Source organism: Oryctolagus cuniculus, chromosome 4 (genome assembly GCF_964237555.1).
Source record: "Oryctolagus cuniculus chromosome 4, mOryCun1.1, whole genome shotgun sequence".
Taxonomy (NCBI): domain Eukaryota; kingdom Metazoa; phylum Chordata; class Mammalia; order Lagomorpha; family Leporidae; genus Oryctolagus; species Oryctolagus cuniculus.
Window position 1 is genome coordinate 122754871 of NC_091435.1, and position 20000 is coordinate 122774870.

Below are 20000 nucleotides of genomic sequence, written 5' to 3' on the forward strand. Positions count from 1 at the left end.
CCTGGGAGCAGCAGGAGGTAGCTCAAGTAGTTCGGACTCTGCTACCCATGTGGGACATCTGGATTGAGTTCCAGGCTCCCAGTCATTTGGGAAGTGAACTAGCAAATGAAAGATTTTCTGTGTGTTTGTCTGTCTCTCTTCCTCTCAAATTAAAACAAAACAATACAAAAAACAAGCAGCAAAAACCATTTAAAAATTTACCTTTATTTTATAATTCTAAGTTTCCTGTCTTAGTTCCTTATCACTGGCTATAATCATTGTCTTCTATATTTTCTTGCATGCTATGTTATTTCTTTATGTACTTATTTGAAAATTTTAATTTATACATTTGAGAGAGAGACAGAGAGAGAGAAAGAGAGAGAATTTCCATCCGCTGGTTCATGCTTCAGATGCCCAAAATGGCATCTTGTTGGGTCAATGCTAGTAGCCACAAATTCCATAAAAGTCTCACATGTGAGTGGCAGGAACTCAGTTGGTTGAATTATCACTGCTGCCTCTAAGTGTCTGCATTAACAGGAAGCTGCAGTCATGAGTAGAGTGGGATGATGAATGAAGTATTTTGATATGGGACAGGTTATGTCTTAATTGGCATCTTAAGAAGTAGACTAAAGGCCTGCCCTAATGTGTATTTTAAATTTACATTTAAGACTTTAAGTTATCTGAATTAATTTTTGGATATCATATAAGATAAACTTAAGTTTTTTTCAGATGAGTAGCCTGTTATGCCAAATATATATATACTAAACTCTTTTTCATGACTAGAAATAAATTAAATTTTTACATAAACAAATTGTTTCTGGAGTCTCTATTTTGTACCAATTTTTATTTGTCTACTCACATGCCAATATTATGCTATGCTGTATATACTACAATGCTTGATGAGCACTTTAGTTATTTGATTCCAGTTATTTGAAAGTTGTTACTAAACTTGTAAGCAATAGGCAAACATACCTTTGAATCTTCAAGAACCTTTGAGTTCTTTTTGAAAAATTATTTGATAACATTTCAGCAACAAAGAGATGGAAAAAAGAAATTAGAAAACAAGGGAATCAAGCCATAAAAGGACTCATGAAGAGTGTTAAATTCATCAAAATAAAAAGGGTGAGCCAACGGAAGGAAGGAAGACCTTTCTCTCTGTCTCTCTCTTTCTCACTGTCTAACTCTGCTTTTCAAAAAAAAAAAAAAACATTTATGATCTTAGCCTAGTGTTTAGGACACTGGTTAAGGTGCCCGTGTATCACATTGGAGTATCTGGGTTCAAAATCTGGCTCCAGCTTCCTGTTAATGTCAACTTTAGGAAGTAGCAGAGACAACTCAAGTAACTAGGTCCTAGCCACCCATGTGGGAGTTCTGGATTGAATTCTGTGACCCTGACTTCAGCCTCAGCCAGGGGCCTGTGTGGGCATTTGAGGAGTGAACAAGCAGATGGGACTCTCTCTGTGTCTCTCTCCATCTTTTTCTGCTTCTTAAATAAACTATTTTTTTTAACTTTTATTTAATGCATATAAATTTCCAAAGTACGACTTATGGATTACAATGGCTTCCCCCCATACCGTCCCTCCCACCCACAACCCTCCCCTTTCCCACTCCCTCTCCCCTTCCATTCACATCAAGATTCATTTTTGATTATCTTAATATACAGAAGATCAGCTTAGTATACATCAAGTATGGATTTCAACAGTTTGCTCCCACACAGAAACATAAAGTGAAAAATAATAGATGATTTTTTTTTAAATGATGATGAAATCAGAGCAGACCTATTGTCATGTTTAATCCCAGTGAGAGTCAAGTTGGGAATTGATAATTTCTTTCTTTTTTTTTTTTTTTTTTTTTTTTTTTTTTTTTTTTTTTTTACAGAGGATTGCATTAAGTAAGGATTTCAACAGTTTGCACCCCCATAGAAACACAAAGTGAAATATATTGTTTGAGTACTCGTTATAGCATTAAATCTCAATGTACAGCACATTAAGGACAGAGATCCTACATGAGGAGTAAGTGCACAGTGACTCCTGTTGTTGACTTTACCAATTGACACTCCTGTCTATGGCATCAGTAATCTCCCTATGCTCCAGTCATGAGTTTCCAAGGCTATGGAAGCCCTCTGAGTTCTCCGACTCTTATCTTGTTTAGACAAGGTCATAGTCAAAGTGGAGGTTCTCTCCTCCCTTCAGAGAAAGGTACCTCCTTCTTTGATGACCTGTTCTTTCCAGTGGGATCTCACTCTCAGAGATCTTTTGCCAGAGTGTCTTGGCTTTCCATGCCTGAAATACTCTCATGAGCTTTTCAGCCAGCTCCGAATGCCTTTAGGGCTGATTCTGAGGCCAGAGTGCTATTTAGGACATCTGCCATTCTATGAGTCTGCTGAGTATCTCACTTCCCATGTTGGATCACTCTCCCCTTTATTTACTCCATCGGTTAGCGTTAGCAGGTACTAGACTTGTCTATGTGCTCCCTTTGACTCCCAGTCCCTCCACCATGACCAACTGTGAACTGAAACTGATCACCTGGAACAGTGAGATGGCATTGGTACATGCCACCTCGATGGGATTGAATTGGAATCCCCTGGTATGCTTCCAACTCCACCACTTGGGGCAAGTCAGCCTGAGCATGTCCCAAATTATACATCTCTTCCCTCTCCCATTCCCACCACCATGTTCAACAGGGATCACATTTCAGTTAATTTTCAACACTTAAGAATAACTGTGCATCAATTACAGATCTAAACCAGTCATATTAAGTAGAACAGATAAAAAAACTACTAAGAGGGATAATGTATTAAGTTGTTCATTAACAGTCAGGGCTATGCTGATCAAGCCACCGTTTCCCATAGTGTCCACCTCACTCCAACAGGTTTCCCTCTTGGTGTTCAGTTTTTTTAAAAATCTAAAAAAATCTATTACCAAACAACTGAGAAGTATGTTGCATAGTATCTATATAAATGTAATTAATATTAACAAGGCAATAAGAACAAAAGTAATATCACTTAGTAAATATTTAGTAATTTGACAGTACAGTATATATCAAAGTTTAAAGTGCACATAACCTTTGATCCAGCAATTCTATTCATTCTGTTTGAAGGTGTATGCACACTATTTTGTCACAGCGAGAGACTGGAAAACACTCAGCAATTCATTGATGGGGAACTATTAAATACATATAGTTATATGGAACATATTTAAAAAAAATTAAATGCAAAAAGTAGAGTGCAAAGCATTGTGTATAGTATGATGCTATGCACCTTAGCAAAGTTATGTTTGTATTTACATAGGAAATATTAGCTGAGAAAAGCCAGGTAAAAGGAGATTTTAGACTATCAGGGAAGATATACATGAAACAAGAAAACGCAACTTCACTGAGCATGCAGAATTGCAGGATTCTGTGGGAATATAGTAAATATAGGTAGATTTATTTATCTAGGCTTATGGAGTTGGAAAAGGCTTCTTTTGGTGAAGTGAGATTTTCAATGAAACTTAAAAGATATTCAGGAATTATACCAGTAAAGGGTTAGGTGTGAAGCTGTGGCAGACAAATGATAAATATAAAGGCTTTTGGAGGGAGTGAGGAAGTGAGAAAGGTACCACATATTCTAGAGAGTGCGCTCCAGTAAGGCCAGAGCATAGAAAACCAAGATGGGCTGGGAGAGGAAAGGACACAGATGAAGCAGGACTGGTGGGCAGAACTGGCCAGACCCCAAGACCATGGTCAGGAGTTTGGTTACTGTGGAAGGCTTGTGGTGAGACACTGAAGGGTTTCCATCTGCTGGGCGGGAATGTGGGGTACAAGCCTCATTAGATATATTTTGAAAAATCTCTGTGACTGTCGTGTGTTGAATGGACAGGGGGGAACAAGAACAGATGGAGAGGTTCTTGCAGATGTCCAGGTGAGAGATGAAGAGCAGCAGTGGAGATGGAGACAATGAATGTAATTAGCAATCTTGTTTCTCTGATTTGTGGTAATGAACATGTAGAGCACAAAAAAGTAAAGTATATGAGTGGAATTGACATCTTGAGATTTGTTTATTATTACTTTTTAAAGATTTATTTTATTTTATTTGACAGGCAAAGTTACAGAGAGGCAAAGGCAGAGAGAGGTCTCCCATCTGCTGGTTCACTCCTCAGATGGCCACAATGGCCTGAGCTGCACTGATCTGAAGCCAGGAGCCAGGAGCTTCTGGGTCTCCCACGCAGGTGCAGTGGCCCAACGACTTGGGCCATCTTCTCCTGCTTTCCCAGGCCATAGCAGAGAGCTGGATTGGAAGTGGAGCAGCCAGGACTAGAACTGGCGCCCATATGGGATGCTGGCACTGAAGGCAGCGGCTTTACCTGATATGCCAAAGCACAAGCCCTGAGATTTTGTTTATTATTTGTAGCCCTTACCTATACTCCAGAGGAACAATGGTCTTTATATTCACTATTTGTTGAGTTCTTTATTTAGTGGAGGATTAAGCTTGTGATTATACAGTGAACTGAAAGTATGTCAATGCAAAAATGAAAAGAAAAAAAGGAGAAGGAAGGGTGGGAGGGTTGGAAATATCACAATGTTCTTAAAACTGTATATATGAAGTACATGAAATCTATTCTCCTTATATAAATCAAATAAGCTAAAAAGAAACCCTAGTAAAAGTTGGTAGCTGATTGAGTGCAGAAAGTGAAGAGCATAGGGAAATCAAAGAAGACTCCTGGTATGGAGCTTGCACAACTGTTTGTACAGTGCTCCCATTGCTAAGTTAGGGAATAGGAAGAGGAAAGTGGGGAGATGATTCGTTTGACTTTGGACCTGTTGAGACTGAAATGGTAGGTGGGATCCGCGCAGAGATGACAGGTGGGCCGAGAATTTCATGAGTCAGTCAGGAACTCAGAAGAGAGGTCTGGACTTGAGACAGAGATTAGGTGTTAGTGATTTAGAGATGAATCTGAAGTCAGGCAGTGCATGAACTTGCACAGTCAGAGAGTACACAGTACAAGGAGAAGGGTTTCTGGACAAAGCCCGTGTGTAACCACAGTTCACAGTCACGAAGGAGAGGAGGATCTGTGAAAATAGAATTGAAAAGGGAAGCCAGAAACATAGGAGAAAACCCCACAGGTGATTTCTTGGGAAGTAAGGGAATGTCGTAAGCAGACAGTAGCAGCATTGAACAGGCGACAACAGTTTCCTTAAAAATTATTAAGTCTTAGGTCCAGTGTTGTGGCATAATGGGTACAACTGCCACCTGCAAACACTGGCATCCTCTATGGGCACCAGTTTGAGTCTCTGCTGCTCCACTTCTGGTCCAGCTCCCTGCTGATGTGCCTGGGAATGTAGCAGAAGATGGCTCAAGTACTTGTCCCCTGCACCTCTTGGGCGACCCAGAGGAAGCTTCTGCTCCTAGTTTTGGTGAGACCCAACTCCGGCCATTGTGGCCATCTGAGGAATGAACCAGTAGATGGAAGAGCTCTCTTTCTCTGTCTCCCCCTCTCTTTCTCACTCTCTGTCTCTTCCTCTCTCTCTCTGTAACTTTGCCTTTCAAATGGATGAACAAATTTTTTTAAAAAATTAAACCTCATGATGCAAGTCCATAAACAGTTACATACCATTTCCAGTGTGAACATTTAGTAGTCCTATAAAAATAAAACAAAGCAAAACTTGGAAGTGTAAGCTGGTTCTACTCTACCATGATGTAAATTAAAAGTCCATGCCCACTAAAAAAAATTGGAAAAGTTAGGAATATACCTGTTTACAAAAAAATACCGGAAAATTCATGGAAATGGAATTAAAAGAAAAGTTAATTTTGGTGCCAAGAAACTTTGAAATCATGCCTATGAAGAATCTTCAAAAAGTTAGTTCAAAGAGGTGGACGTTTTGTCTAGCAGTACAGATGACTGTGTCCCATATCATGGTGCCTGGGTTTGGTGACTGGCTGTGGCTTCTGACTCCAGTTTCCTGCTACTGAAGTCTATGCGAGGTGCAATGATGGCTCAAGTCATTTGGATTCCTGATTCCTGTGTGAGAGACCTGGACTGAGTTACCCACCGTCCAGCTTCAGCCTGGCCAACTCTGGCTGGTGCAGGTATTTGGGGGAGTGAAGTTGCAGATGGGAGCTTTCTTTGTCTCTCTGTCTCTCAAATAAAATAAATAAAATAGTTTTTAAACATTCATGGAAATTGTGTAATGAAAAAGCTGTGTATGGGTTTTGAAATACTCTAATAATTCTTAAGCCAATGTGACCCATATTAAATATATTCGTTTCCCCCTTGTATATTTTTAAATAAATCTTCTCAAAAACTATTTGAGGGATACACAGAGAGAACAGGAGACAGAGACAGACATAGAAAAAGACACACACACACACACACACAAACACAGAGAGAGAGAGAGAGAGAGAGAGCGCGTGCAAGCGAGCCAGGAATTGAACCAGGCACTCCGAGGTGTGATGTGGGCATCTTGGCCACTAGGCTAAATGGTACCCCTACCTACATATTAGTACCAAGGGATTTTTTTAAACTTTTATTTAATAAATATAAATTTCCAAAGTACAACTTTTGGATTATAGTGGCTCCCTCCACCCATACCACCCTCCCACCCACAACCATCCCATCTCCCACTCCCTCTCCCATCCCATTCTTCATCAAGATTCATTTTCAATTATCTTTATATACAGAAGAAAAATTTAGTATATATTAAGTAAAGTTTTCAACAGTTTGCACTGACACAGAAACACAAAGTATAAAATACTGTTTGCATACTAGTTATAGCATTAAATCACAATGTACAGCATATTTAGGACAGAGATCCTACATGAGGAGTAAGTGTACAGTGGCTCCTGTTGTTGACTTAACAAATTGACACTCTTGTTTATGGTGTCAGTAATCACCCTAGGCTCTTGTCATGAGTTGCCAAGGCTATGGAGGCCTTTTGAGTTCACTGACCCTGATCATATTTAGACAAGGTCATAGTCAAAGTGGAAGTTCTCTCCTCCCTTCAGAGAAAGGTACCTCCTTCTTTGATGACCTGTTCTTTCCAATGAGATCTCACTTGCAGAAATCTTTCATTTAGGTCATTTTTTTTTTTTTTTTTTTTTTTTTGCTACAGTGTCTTGGCTTTCCATGCCTGAAATACTCTCATGGGCTTTTCAGCCGGATCTGCATGCCTTAAGGGTGATTCTGACACCAGAGTGCTGTTTAGGACATCTGCCATTCTACGAGTCTGTTGTGTATCCCACTTCCCATGTTGGATCGTTCTCTCCCTTTTTGATTCTATCAGTTAGTATTAGCAGACAGTAGTCTTGTTTGTGTGATCCCTTTGACTCTTAGTCATATCAATATGATCAACTGTGAACAGAAATTGATCACTTGGACTGGTGAGATGGCATTGGTACATGCCACCTTGATGGGATTGAATTGGAATTCCCTGGCACGTTTCTAACTCTACCATTTGGGGAAAGTCCAATTGAGCATGTCCCGAATTGCACATCTCTTCCCTCTCTTATTCCCACTCTTATATTTAACAGGGATCACTTTTCAGTTAAGTTTCAACACTTAAGAATAAATGTGTGTTAATTACAGAGTTCAACCAATAGTATTAAGTAGAACAAAAAATACTAAAAGGGATAAAGTATTAAGTTGTTCATCAACAGTCAGGGCAAGTCACCATTTCTCATAGTGTCCATTTCACTTCAACAGATTTCCTTTTAGGTACTCTGTTGTCACTGATCAGGGAGAACATATGATATTTGTCCCTTTGGGACTGGCTTATTTCCCTCAGCATGATGTTTTCCAGATTCCTCCATCTTGTTGCAAATGACCGGATTTCATTTTTTTTACTGCTGTATAGTATTCTACAGAGTACATATCCCATAATTTCTTTATCCAGTTTTCTGTTGATGGGCATTTAGGTTGATTCCATGTCTTAACTATTGTGAATTGAGCTGCAATAAACATTAAGGTGCAGACAACTCTTTTATTTGCCAATTTAATTTCCCTTATCAAGGGATATTTTTAGAAGAGTTGCTGGGAGATACCTGAAAGACTATGGAGTTCAGAGGTAGGCAGATTTGATTTAAGTCTACCTTTGTATGGCACGTTGCACTTCCACTTGACAGGCCCACATCCCATGTCAGAGTGCCTGGACTTGACTCCTGCTTCCACTTCTAGCCCAGTTGCCTGCTGGTGTGCCCTCTGGGAGACAGCAGATGATGGCTGAAGGACTTGGGTCTTAGCACTCCCATGGGAGACCTGGATGGAGTTCCTAGCCTTCAGATTCATCCTGGCCCAGTCCTAGCTATTGCAGCCATTTGGGGAGTGAACCAGAGAATGGAAGCTAGCTCGCTCGCTCTCACTCTCTTGCTCTCTTGTTCTCTCTGTCTCCCTGCCTTTCAAGTAAATACACACACTTAAAAAATCTGGTTTTGCTGATTACCTGAGTGACCACTAACACTGGGCTTCATTTTGCTCATGTCTTAAATGCTAAATGGGTTGTTGTGAGGATAAAGTGAGGTGAGATAAGCAAAATATCCAGGACAACGCATGGCACATATTTAGTGCTCAGTAAGAGAGAAGTCCTTTTATTTATTCCTTATTTACAGGGTTGCAAGTTTGATTTCCAGGGTTCCCTTGAAAACCTCTTGTCTATCCAATTGGTGCCTAGTCTTCTGCTGGGGACAGTGGCAACAAAGAAATATGAACCCTGGCTATTGCCCTGATGCCCTTCAGGCTGTACTTACAGGTTCGCATGGAAGAATTTTACACATACGCATGTTTGGAGTCTGTTAGTTGCTTAACTGAATTGACTATGCAATATATTAGCCCAGTGGCTAGTATACAGAGCCAGTTAATACATCTTATCCTATTTTTCCTCTCCCTTTCTCCCAGAATAGAGGCAATGCCACCTTTATGAGCGGTTGATACAAAGAAGTCTGATGTGCAGATTCAAATTACACGCAGCTGTGACAGTGAGGAGCGATGCCACCGAGAGCACGACCGTCTTAGAGGAGCTGACCCTTGGGCGCACTTTCAAGGCTGCTTGTTTGATTTGTCCTGAAGAGCATCCCTGTCATGCTCAGGAAGTTCCACATCTTTTCCAGATCCTGCCTCTGTCTCCTGTGGTTTCGCCTCAGGGATATCTTTGCCATTTCCGAAAGCTGAATTTCTGACACTTATATCTGGTTCAGATTTCTTGAGGTTCCTTGAAGCACATTTTTTTTTCTTACTAAAATGGACAATGTGATGTTTAGTCTTTCTTCTGGCTCAAAAAGAGCAACCATATTCTCTGAAGTCTGTGATAGGTCACTGCCTAACAGCATGAGGCTTCGGTAGTTCCTGCGCTATTCGCTCTTACAGTGAATTCCAGTTTTTTGTTTGTTTTATGTAATTGAAAAACTATGCAAATGCATTTTTATTATAAAAATTATATAAGTAAAATAGCTCATTTTTTCCATTCATCCATTTGGCACTGTTAACATTTTTCCCTGATATTACTCTATGCATATTTTAAAGATTTATTTTACACTGGGGGTGGGAGAGGGTACAGAGAGAGAGATATCTTCTATCTATTGGTTCACTCCCCAAATGGCCACAACGGCCAGTGCTGGGACAGATTGAAGCCAGGAGTCTGGAACTCCATCTGGATTTTCCATATGGGTGGCAGGGGCCCAAGTACTCATGCCATTTTCTACTGCTCTCCTAGGCACATGAGCAGGGAGATGGATTGGAAGTGAAGCAACTGGGACTTGAACTGGTGCCTGTATGGGATGCTAGTGTTGACACAGCCCCGGCTCCATTCTTTGTATTTTTAATCATACAATATTTATATGAAATATGTATGTGTGTGTGTGTGTGTGTACACATAAGCACATTTTTGCAGGAGGAATGAACCAGTGGGTAGATCTGTCTTTTTTTTCTTCCTCTACCTTTCAAACAAATAAATTTCACCAAAACCAAAATAACAGCAACCACACAAGTAATGGGATTACAGGACACAAATTGCTCTTCACCTGGCTTTTCTCACTTGATTCATGTTGGAGTTGTTTGACATGGTGCACACAGAGCTAGCTCATTCCGATCACCGGCTGCATAGAACCCTACAGAAGCACGATCTCTAACTTCCCGGGTTTTCACCCAGATCAGATCTTCTCATATTCTCCTCCAGTTCAGTTAATGGCAGCTCTCCCAGTTGCTGAGACCAAACATCTCTTCTCTTAAATTTATTTATTTGAAAGACAGAGAGCGTCCTTATTCTCCCCTCCTTTTTTTCTTCTTAGCACTTATTTGTATTTATTCATTGATTCATTCATTATCCATCTTCTCACAGGTTTATAAGCTTTTTATTTTTTAAAAGATATATTTGTTTGAAAGTCAGAGTGAGAGAGGGAGGGAAGGAAGGAGAGGGAGGGAGAGAGAGAGAGAGAGAGAGAGAGAGAGAGAGAAGTCTTCCATCCACTGGTTCACTCCCCAAATGGCCGCAATGGCCAAGGCTCGGCCAGGCTAGAGCCAGGAACTGGGAACTGCATGTGGGTCTTCTGTGTGGGTGACAGGGACCCAACAACTTTTGACCATCAACTGCTGCTTGCCAGGCACATTAGCAGGAAGCTGGGTAGGAAATGGAGCAGCCAGGATTCTGATATCTCATATCATTGGGAACAGTGGGTTCACCTGCTGTGCACAATGCCTGCTCTAATGGATAAGTTTCATGTCAACAGATAAGGAACAAAGGATGGAAAGATGATGGGTAAACCCACTGAAAGAAAAGAAAGGAGTGTGTGTGGGAGGGGGAGGTTACCTGGACACCAACCCTGGGCTGTCTCCCTTCTGTGACTCTGGCAGGAATGCAAGTCTCACTTTTTGATTACCTGGCACCGTCGTCTTCACACAAAGGTCTGTTCTCCTGGCATCTTTTTCCACTCACAAGTGTTTCATCACCAAGTTTTATCGATATTTCTAATAAGTCATGGCACATACTCACTTCTCTATTACCATCAACATATTCCCAGACATTCTCAACATTGGCCAAGACTATTGCTAGCGCCTCCGAAAGGGTCTCTCCAATCTACTGTGCCCTGGCCTCTACTCTTTGTTCCCACATCCTCCACTCTGCACTCAGACTGATCTTTTCACGATGCATAGTTTAAAACCCTTCAGTGGCTTCCCCTCATCATGCCCAGGAGTCAAATGCATGATCCCTCACATTGCCTACGGGCTCTGCTTGTCTTTCCAGCCTCATTATGTACCATTTGCTTCCTCACCTCCTATACTTCAGTCATGTTGATTTTCTGTCAGTTTCTGCCTCAGGGCCTTTGCATGAGCAATTCCCCTGACAGAAATGCTTTCTTTTTTTTATTGCTCTTATTTTAAAGAAACTTAATTTTATTTTAGAGACAGAGAGACCGATAGACAAAGAGTGAAGATTCCTGCCTGCTGTTCACTCCCCAAAACCAAAAAGAGCCTCCTGGACTGAGACTGGAATTGGGATCTGAGTGCTCAATCCAGGCCTCCTAAGTGAGTGGCAAGAACTCAAGCACTTGGGTCATCACAGTTGCCTCCCAGGATCTGATTAGCAGGAAGCTGGGTTCAGGAGCTGGCGCTGGGAATAGAATCCAGGCACTCTGATATGGGATGCAGGCACTTTAACTGTTAGGCCAAATGCCCACTTCAGAAATGCCTTTTCTTTCCACTCTTCACCCCATATCATTGAGATTCTTACACATATTCTTCTTGGAAATAAATTGAAAATACGTCATTACAAAAATTAAAAGATAAAAAAGAAAGAGGAGGGAGAGTGGGAAATGTTATGTTCTGAAAACTGTGTATGTGAAATGCATGAAATCTTTATCTATAAATAAATAAATAAAGATGAAAAAATGCTTTCTATGATGCCAGCGATTAAACGCTGGACTTCTCCTTTGTAACATTCATCATGCATATACTTTCCTAGTTAATATCTGTCTTCCTAGTGAGAATACGTGTTCCCCGTGAGCAGGGGCCAGGTCTGGCGGCATCACTGCCAGGCAGATGTCAGCTGAAGGCAGTCTCAAAGCAGAAGGGTGAAGGGTCCCTGAATTCACAGACTTGGCCTTGATTCAAGAAGTCCAGGTAGGACCAGGGAAGAACCTTTTCTGTTGTCTTCGCTGGGTCAGATTCCATCAATGACCAGTCAGCAGGGGTTATGACCAGAACCACAATGTGGTAAAGTAAGAGTTACTTTCCATTTATGTGTGAATAGATATAATTTAATTATATAATGCACATAATTAGTTATTTAGGAAGAGAGTTGAAGGTGTCTCATTCCATAGCGTGGGTTTACTTCTCCAACAATTCCTTTATCGCTTTTATAAAGTTCAGGCGAGAGGAATTCTGTAAGATTTCTCAAGAGCAGATACCTGACTTAGTATCAGCTGGCTTTTTTTTTTTTTTTTTTTTATAGGCTTCACCTGGAATAATTTTAACCCCACTGATGCTTCCTACAATCAATCATCAAATCAGCCAACTATCTAGAAGAGTAATGAAAACAAACTGTTACATTTTCCTTTGTAATTTAACATTTTTCATAAATTGGATACAATTGCAGCTAAAAAGGTACAAGGCTTTGTGAAAGTTTTGAGTGATAAAAGATAGAAGATGATCTCAGCTATAATTACAGTATTGTAAAAATGAGACTATAATTTAAGGATTTAACCTTTATATTTAAAATTTGAGGGTTCTGTATAACTGCAAGAATCCATAAACAATGATGACATTCTAAAGAGGAAAGAGATGGAAAGTAAATGGCACTGCTAACTTTCTATTATATTTAGATGCCCTGGTAGAGAAGGACAAATTTAGCTCCATGAGTCTTTACAGCACGCAGGCACAACACACCAAGCAAGAAGCTTATGACCATACTTGCTCTTTAATCTGCAATGCTGGTTACAGCAGAATTTATAATCAGTTGAGGGTTTGATGGACTGACAACAACCTCTCTGCTCCCATTTTTATCTTCGTGATTGCTTATTTATTGCGGGAGCATGATATTTATTCTTAATAGAATGCTAATCATAATTACTAAGGAAATTGCTGGTTAGCCTGTCTGGCATTAGGTGATCAAAAGGAAACCCAGGATGGAAACAGAAACATTTCATTAGAAAACAAAAGGAATTGAAATGAAGCACACTTTGATATCATTGTGATTTGGTTCTAACAAATTATAATGTACAACTCGACTAAAACATTTCACTGCAGACATACAAGGCCAGGTTGTTGCGGCATGTAGATTAGAGTTGGCTCCAGCGAATGCATAGCTAAGGAAGTTCCCAGAGAGGACAGTAATAAATAGTGGTTGCTCTAACCAGAGAGAGCCAGTCCTGATTTAGTTCTGCATCTGCTGATCTCCTTTGGCCTTTTTTGCTGTTGTGTTTTCCTGCCCACCACTCTCCCTTGGAACGTTTTGGTGGGAATCAGATTCCATCTATTATTTCTTCTTGGGATGTTTACATTTATATTTACTTAATTGGAAAATTAAAGGGTTCGTCTCTGCTTCATTTTGAACATCATGTTAGTTGATTTTGTTTGTTATGTTATTTTTTAAGTAAGGGACGCTAACCCAGTGCCTCTAAAAATAGATCGTTCCTTTCTTTGCCTCCTGGCAAAGTGAATTCTAGATCTGAAATAAAAGATGCTATGGAAGAAGGAAGACTGCTACCCAGTGAGTTACAGCAGAGACTAGAAATAGGTCCAGAGTAGGTTTGGTAAATATTTGCCTTTTAAAGTCCTATAAGGTTACATAGTCTTACAATGTATTAGAGGTAGTATACTTACTAGTGCTCAAAATATTAGGAAAATTCAAAAAGAACATTTAAAACAAAATGTAATATGGGGTCAGCATTGTGGCACAGTGGGTTAGGCCAGTGCCAGTGTGACAGATGAGTGCCAGTTTGAGACTGGCTGCTCCACTTTTGATCCAACTCCCTGTTAATTCACCTGGGAAAGCAGAGGAAAATGGCCCACCTGCTTGAGCCCCTGCCACCCACATGGGAGACCCAGATGGAATTCCAGGCTCCTGGATTCGGCATGGCCCAGCCCTGGCTGTTGGGGCCATTCTGGAGATGAATCAGCTGATGGAAGTGATCTCTCTCTCCCTCCCCCCACCCCCAACTCTGGCTTACAAAGAAAGAAATAATCTTTAAAAAAGTGAAATGTAATGAAATAGTTTCTGATCATTTTACACAACTTTTCCCCACAAGTAACTGATAAAAACAGCCCAGAAATCAATATTGTTGAAACAAATAAAATCTGAGCATGAAGACTAAACGTTCAACCTGAACACAGTAAGATTTTTTGGAGGGTATTTGGGAACTGTATGTCTAAGACCTCAGATAATGGGTTTGCATGTCAGCGTGGTCTCTCTGTAATTCTTGAGTAGCAGTGTCAATAACTGTTTGTCCTGTGATCATCTGGGAGTTAAAGAAAACTGGCTTGGGGAGTTGGGAGATTCATAGATAAACAAAGTTTATTATATATACAGGATCTGTAGACTTGATGAAAAGAACCAATTATATATAAGTTAACAACAACAACAAAGGAGATGAGAAGAAATCATGTATGCCTGAGAGAGGTTCTAAATAAGTTATTTTGCAAAACCACCACACCACGCTGTCTAGAAACAGAGCACTGTTGGAGCAGTAAAGTGTGGTGGAATGCTTTAGATTCAAAAGACTTTAAGAAATTCAGGAGCTCTAATATACTATGTAAGGTTTATAATGTCCTTCATGCCCAACGTGAGTTCAGTTTTAACACTGTAAGAGACTGAGAATTTATTTTGGAGAACAAACCACAATTCTCCAATTTCTACTTCAAATTTTTTTTTTTTAATTTGGCTGGCAGAGTTAGACAGTGAGAGAGACAGAGAAAAGTCTTCCTTCCGTTGGTTCACCCCCAACATGGCTTTAACTAAGGATTAACCAAGTGAGCCATGGCGCCGGCCCCCTCTACTTCAATTTTTAAAAGGTATTAAATTGACATATAAAAAATTATATGTGCTAGGTTAATCCTCCTCCTGTGGCGCCGGCATCCTATATGGGCGCCAGTTCTAGTCCTGGTTGCTCCTCTTCCAGGCCAGCTCTCTGCTGTGGCCCGAGGAGGGCAGTGGAGGATGGCCCAGGTACTTGGGCCCCTGCACCAGCATGGGAGACCAGGAAGAAGCACCTGGCTCCTGGCTTTGGATAGGTGCAGTGCCGGTGGTGGCAGCCATTTGGGGAGTGAACCAATGGAAGGAAGACCTTTCTGTCTCTCTTTCTCACTGTCTGTAACTCTGTCAAATAAATAAAAATATGTGCTTATGGAATACAATGTGATATATTAATACATTTATCCAATATGTGATGATCAAGTCTGACCAAGCATATCCATCACCTCAAACATCTATCATTTCGTGTGTGTGTGTGTGTATGTCTGTTGGGAACATTCAGAATTCTTTTCTTTAACTATTTTGAAGCATACAAAAGATTATCATTAAGCATAGTCACCCTAATGTGCTATAGGGCACCTGAACTCTTTCCTTCAGTTTTGGATCATTCTGAGTAGTGCCCCAATGGCAAAAGATGACTAAGAGTCTCAACTGATGCTTCTTAACTGTGTGATCTTCACATGTGGGGATAGAAGCACTTACCTCACTGGGATGTTGCGAGGCTCAGAGGAGTTGACAGATGTGAATGCGTGCTTCAAAGACAAAAGCCTGTGCTGAGGGCATGGTTTTGTCCTCTCCTTTAGCTGAGTCAAACCAAAGGGCCGTAATTCAGTAGCTTAGAATGTATTCTTCTGAAATCTCACAATCTCCAAGCAGGTTTAGCATCGAAAGTTTATTTCACAAAGGAGCCGAGTATGCGAGAAAGTTGAGTAGGCAGTCAGTGGGGACTGTGTGCTTGGTAACAGTCTGGTTTAATAAACATGTTACCTGTACTGTCACATTTTGAAATTCCATTACTTAGTTTCTGGGAGGCAATTTTACATTAAATACATTCAACCACTTTCTCTAAAATTATTTTTTGTGTGTAGTTACTTTAGTCTCCAGGAATAGGAGCCATTAACTGCTCTGATCATGAACTCTTTTGTAGATTTTGGGATCATGGTTATTCAACCTCCCTTGTAAGGAGAACACTTCAGATCTTGGCTTCAAAAGTGCTGAAAAACAAAATTGTGCATTTACAAATATATTGTGACTTATTAAAGTTAAAACAAAAAACTGGCAAGTTAAGTGGAAAAAAGGAAGCAAAAGTCCATTTAGTTGAATTAATAAGACAACCATCAATATGGTCCTGTGGATTTTTCGAGAAGTTTTGACTGCAAAATGTGTTTTAGAACAGTCCTTTAAACTCAGTCTGGTTCTGTGTTGAACGACTTTACTTCAGATACCTGTATTTTATATCTTCGATGTGTCTTCCTTCTTGTGACAAATTTTTGAATTTTTATGTCACTTGATTCGTCTGTGTGAATTTCATTGTGAAATTTGCATATAAACATCAATCTGGTCAATTTTATGAGAAGTCCTGATCCCCTGCTTACCGTGGAAGTAAGTTCAGACTCAAATGGTCTTTTTAATCATTAGGTCCATCAGAATTATTTAGCATATATGTTTTGGATGTAAAGGAAAAATCATTAATCTTCTAAACTTCTAATTGCGATATGCAGAAAGATTTTCTCTTGTGTCACACAGAAGAAATTTTTAAATTTCTGTGTGAATTTAGTATGTTAATCTGTTCATAGCAAAGACTGGGAATGTTGCAGTAATATTATTTATGCATGTGAAGTGCTTATGTGACCATAATCTCACAATAGAATTGGTAAAATATTAACAACTTAGTTATAATTTTATGTCACATTTGGTTTTTAGAAAAAGATGAGAAGAGACAGATTTTAGAAAAACAAGAGGCAGAATTGTCCTTGATTACTTTCCAAAATCATTAAAAACAGCATATATGTAGTTTTACACGTTATTTTAAGGTTTTGTTTCTTCCTTTTTAACCTCTGCACTGGTCACCCATGACTCAAATAATCACTTCTAATTATTCTAGATGGCACCACTCATTGGTCTTTTTTTGGACTGACTTGGTTTTGAATATCACACTTTCTCCTTGGCAGATTGACTGCTTTCTTAAAGATATTCGGGGTGCCAAATGTGTATACATGTTGCATTGTTCTTCTCAGCGGGAGAACCCAAGATTTTTTTTCAAAAGAGTAGAAGATGTAAAGATAACATGAAATGGATATAAGAGAACATAAACTGTATGAGCAGAAATAAAGACAGGTAAAGGAAAAATATGGTAAAGAAAAAAAGAAAGAGTTTAAAAAGAGAGTAGGCCCCAGGAATTATTTTGGGATATAACAGACAATGTAAGACAGCACAAAGAAAAACAGAGATGAAAGTCCTGAAGATAAGTGTGAAAAAATAGCAAGAAGGTATATTTTGGGCAAGGCAGGAATAATGAAAAAAAAAAAAAAACCCAAAGGCTATAAGAAAACAAGATTTATTTTAATAGTCTAGAAAAAAGTTGAAATATTTGCAATACCTTAAGGATAACTGAACCACAAAAATGTATAGGAAAAGAGTCACAGAGGAAAAACATTAAAAATAATTTTGAAGTTTTTACATTTATATTCAGATTATTTTATACCTGAAAAATTGCTATAATCAGATTAACAATTATGACAAAGTAATGTTTCTAGGGTATAATTTAGATCCATAGAATTTATGTGTTTAATGCCTTCAGAATGGGAGAGAAAACTATTATAGAAATCATCTAAAGGTAAAGCCTCTGTCCTGAGAATATATTTGAAGGGAAACTTTCTTATTATAACACCAGCTGTCCTAAAGGCTTTATAGAACATAATTGTGATTAAGCAGCACTCTTGCTGCTGGCGTAGGAGTTATAGCCAATAATAATGTATTGACATTTATATGGTTGTGATGCTCTGACCTGAACTCGCTTAACTAGTGCCCTAGTAATCGCCAAGTGTTTCCCAGTCACTGTAATGCCAAGATAAAAACAGCAAAGTTGATTAAATGCAGTTAGATGTTAATATAAAATAATAAAGTTAAGTACTTCATATAATGTTGTTCCTGACAATTTGTTTTCCTCATTGAGTAAGTGAATGCAATAATGGAAAAAATAGCCCTTCAAATTATTTCCCTAAAGTTAGGCACTATGAATAATTAGACTTTACTAAGCAGTTATTAAAGCTTCACCCATATTGTAAATCAGTTGAAAATTAGGAGCAAGAGAAGAAAGCAAGATTGGATGGTTTTTAGAATGCTCTTTTTGTGTGTTTTAAACTACTAGGTCACCAGGCTTTTGTCTTATTTTAATATATTAGATGATGAAATTTGATTTATTTAAATCTTTAAACATTTTTACCTTCTTCAATACTCGAGAGTATGTAAAATGTTGAGTATTTGCTTACAGTTCTATTAAGTTTTCCTCCATATCAGGTATTACTCTCACTCTCTTATTTTGTAATAATAAAGCTACTAATGGATGCTTTCATTGATGGGGCCCCTACTTAAGGCAAATGAAAACTAAAAATGATCCTGGTTCTTTAAAAGTTTATCCCTATGGCACCATCGTGTAAGCATACATATGGGACAGTAAAAATGGAAGACGACACATTAAATGACATTATTATAAAATGCAATACTCTTGGAATGATCCCTTATTAAATTAGGCTCTATGATCTGAGATGAATTTCCCCGATCCCTAATCCATCACTGGAGAAATATTAAAAGATAGGTCTCAACTGGTATTAGAATCGCACTCAGTCTCTACTTTCATTATTTTGAATTAGGGTGCTACTGGGGGAAAGCCTCTTAATGAGAATTAGAGTGATTCACTGGCCTTCTTTTGGATTTTGACAAGTAAAATATTAACTCTTCAGTCACAGCTGTCTGAATTAAAATACTTGGCAGCCGCAGATGCACAAATTAAATTGGCCTTTATGTTTCCATATTGCTGACCTCCTTAGAGGCAAAAACATCAAACCTAACAATAACAAAAAAGTCACAGCATGTCATTTCTTGGAAGAAAATATATTTATTGGAGTTTTTATATTTGTTTCGGTTTTAACATATAATTGAACAACTCTAGGACATTTTGAAGTGGAGTTTTATTTTAATTATAAATTACATTAACTTCACCTACACATCAATTATTCCCAGCCATTAACTAGGTGCTAAAATATTCAGTGGAATTTTGGAGGGTTTCTAACCTGTTTAAACCCCATTAATCAGATCTATGAGTTGAATATGAGAGAAAATACAGTGAATTCAGTATCAATAAATTTAAGGCAAATGCTGCTTGGGATTGCTCACAAGAATCCATCCCTCCCTTTGATGTAGAAATAAATTGAATTAAAGATATAGAATTAATTTAGCCAAATACACAAAGTAAGACTCAATTGGTTTTTCCCTAAACATGACGTTCAAATTTTAAAATTGTCTTGTAGTCTTGTAAGAAACCTAGTTTTTTTTTTTTTTTTTTAATAATGACCATGATATCTGTGTCTTCCCCAGTGGGAAAGTGATTTGAGTAAATACTCCATAGAGTTAGTAATTTATAGAGTAATTCAAAGAATGATGAAAAAAATCTGGTTTGTCATCACGAACTGGTTTGTTTCCCTTGCCTTTCTGCAGTCACTATAACATCATCTTCCATTCCTCTCTAATTACTACTCATTGATCTGAACTTGTGATTGGTTGAACCATGATTTGAGATGGACACTGATGAATGAATCCTACCCGTTTTACTTTATACATCGAATAGTGTGATGAACTTGGGGACATGTGTTGTGGATCTGGGTTTTCCCTAAAACTGTGGAACTAATAAAAAGGATTAGGAAAGTGCCTCCCCCTCTCCCAGTGGGGTCCAATTTATGAGGGAAATGCTCTCCTTCGAAGAAGTTATGAGAACTCAGCATTATATCAGAGTATAAACTATAATTCTGGAGACAATGTGGTGTTTATATGCCCAATTGAGTCATGTTTCTATATCTTGGGCATGTGTGGAC